The 2,692-nt window shown below is 32.3% G+C and overlaps 1 protein-coding gene across 1 annotated transcript in view; it reads right to left on the reverse strand.

Annotated features, from left to right (window-relative positions):
- Positions 1-2,109, reverse strand: part of LOC117168620 (putative ankyrin repeat protein RF_0381) — a 7,195-nt gene extending 5,086 nt beyond the window's left edge. The window contains exon 1 of the mRNA XM_033354322.1: positions 1,954-2,109. The gene's annotated coding sequence lies outside the window, so the exon portion shown is untranslated. The remainder of the gene's footprint in view (positions 1-1,953) is intronic.
- Between the last annotated feature and the right edge of the window lie 583 nt (positions 2,110-2,692).

Consider the following 2,692-nt stretch of genomic DNA (forward strand, 5'->3'; position numbering starts at 1 on the left):
TATATTAAAGAACCGAGATAAATCTGGCGTTTGGAGCGCTCGCATCTGTTTATAACCTTCAAGCAGCGCGTTCTTAGTAGGCTTTTACACATAATGTAGAAATCTTTAGACAATGACAATTTTCCTCTAGACATCATCTGCCAATAAGCTAAGAGCTGATTTCACCTTCAGACACATTGAGTAGGATTGAAACAGTTTTGAACTGATTCAATAGTTGCACAACATGATTTACGCTTTCTAGCTTTATTTACCGTGAATTCTAGGCGCCATTTTGACGACACATAAAACTAATTCACATAAAATTGATCAGATTTATTAAAATAATAAATATTTCAACTATATTCTTTTGAAGCGCATTTTACCATATTTCTTCCCCTCTTTATATAAAATCAGTTTTATTCCATCGGATTTGAATTTCGAAATATTTTCGCGTTAATCCAGTTCCGAATAATCGTACGACTGTACAGGGTTCTCGTTTCCATAGATGTCACTGTGAGCGCCTTTTGTACTGCGCTTGCGTTACGGTCGCGCACTGGTTAGTCGCAGTTGGCGCGCAATTCAAAATTACAATTAAAAACCATTCATGTAATTTAAATGAATACTTATTGAAAAATGCACAAGAATGTTTATAAAATGTAAAAGTTTTGATTTTAAGCGAAAACAAATTTATAAAACATATATTTATTAAACAATAGTTTATTTTCGTTGACTTACAAAGAATAAGGGTCACTTTTCACGGAGGCCTGTTTTGAATTTATCGTGGAATCAATATTTTTCATAGGATTCCTTTCTAGCTTTCATTCTCCCCGAAAATGTACTGTAACTTATATTTCACAAAATATTTAATTTCAGCAGAAGTTGGTTGAAAATGTAATTTAAAATAATTTTGTATATACATTATTGCGCATTTTTGAATAATTATTTATTTAAATTAAAAGATTGTTTTTAATTCAAATTTTGAATTGTGCACCAACCAGAGCGCGGCCCTAACGCAAGCGCAGTAACAAAAGACTGCAAAGTGTTTCGCTGACGGAACAAAGGAAAATGGCCGCTGTCACTTAAAACCTCAAACTTCTAATTGAAAATTCTCCAGTTTACGATTATTTTTTTATATTTATTGAGGGCATGTGATACTTAGAAAATTGTCGAGTTTACCAGCTTTAGGTCCCCCCGGCTTTTTTTCTAGAATAATTAATATGCTGTCTTAAAAATTTGGGAAATGATAGCGAACATGCTAACGGACGCCCCCATACACTTTTTTTGTTTTTTTATCAAAATTTTTTTGATATTGCTAACAACGTGCATGTATATTTCGACGTTATGTGTGTTACAATTCACCCGAGCTTAACTTCCAAACTACACAATATTTTTGTCCGAAAACTTTGGGCTTACAAATAAACATAGTAACTAATCTCCCAGAACTAACCTTGTTTGCAGGCAATCAAAAAAGATTATTTCATAAATAATTTTCGAATTATCGGAAAGGCAGAGATGAAAACCAACGTAAGCTCAAAGTAATGCATATGCATAAAATTTTTATTTCGCACAATAATTTTTTGTTGTTGTTATTATCCCTGAAAAAAGACTCAGAGGGCGTCCGCTTTGATATTTTATAGCATCTCCGAATTCAGTTTTTAAAAATTTTCATTTTTGTGGAAAAAAAAGCCGGGGCAACTGTAAGTATTACATGCCCTTAAAGGCGTTGGAACGCGGTCCTAACCTAACAGGTTTCTAAAAAATTTGTGAAATTTGAGCATCTTTTTTTCTTTTGAAAAAAAAAACATATGTGCACCACAATTTTTACTAAGTCACAACGCAGGAAACGATGTCGTTTATTATTTCAATTCCCGACATAGTTTACGACGTCGGAATATTCAATAGGGATCAAACGAAAGTTCTAGAAAAAAATAAAGCGAAGACGAAAAATAAGAAAACTGATTCCTCTGTACGTACCTTTGAATTTGTGTCACTGTTGACTTTATATCAAAGCTATTCAAGCGGTTCTTTTTGTTGAAGGCTTCACAGCTATTATTTCACATTCATCTCTTGTTGCCGCCGAAGAACTATTGCTTTAAAAGAACTAAAAACAACCGAACAGCTCAATAATAAAGCGTAAGGTAAAGTTAAGGGCAGGGTTGAAGTATAGAGAAGGTGGACGACACTGGCGAAGAGTTTACGCATGTTCGTACTGCGCATGCGTCGCGCCGTTACTATTGGCGCGCTGATTTAAAATGATTAATTTTGTTTTGTTCACAACAAGTAATTCTTGTAAAGTGAATAAGGATATCAAAAACTACTCTAACATTATATTTGTTATAAAAAATGTATTTCTTCCTTTAAATTTAAAATTGAGTATTTATTTTTAAGGAGTAAAATAAAAAAATTATTTTATCTTTCACTTTATAAGTCTATTTTAAGATCAAATAAGTCGTTAAAAGAATTGTGCAAGTTCTATTTGTTGTAGGCAATTTTCTTACACATTTAATGATTTTAAATAATCGCGCCAATGGTAACTAATACGAATTTCGAAGCGATGCATGAACAGTGCGAAAAATACCATTTATTAGAAGAACAAAAAATGTTTTCTTTTTTTACGCTTAAGAAAATTTTAATTTACAAATAAAATAGGTAGAGACTAATGATTTCGACATCTTCCAGACTAGTGGTAAAAATTTATTTCAAGAAACGTGAC

This window comes from Belonocnema kinseyi, chromosome 1 (genome assembly GCF_010883055.1).
Source record: "Belonocnema kinseyi isolate 2016_QV_RU_SX_M_011 chromosome 1, B_treatae_v1, whole genome shotgun sequence".
Lineage (NCBI taxonomy): Eukaryota > Metazoa > Arthropoda > Insecta > Hymenoptera > Cynipidae > Belonocnema > Belonocnema kinseyi.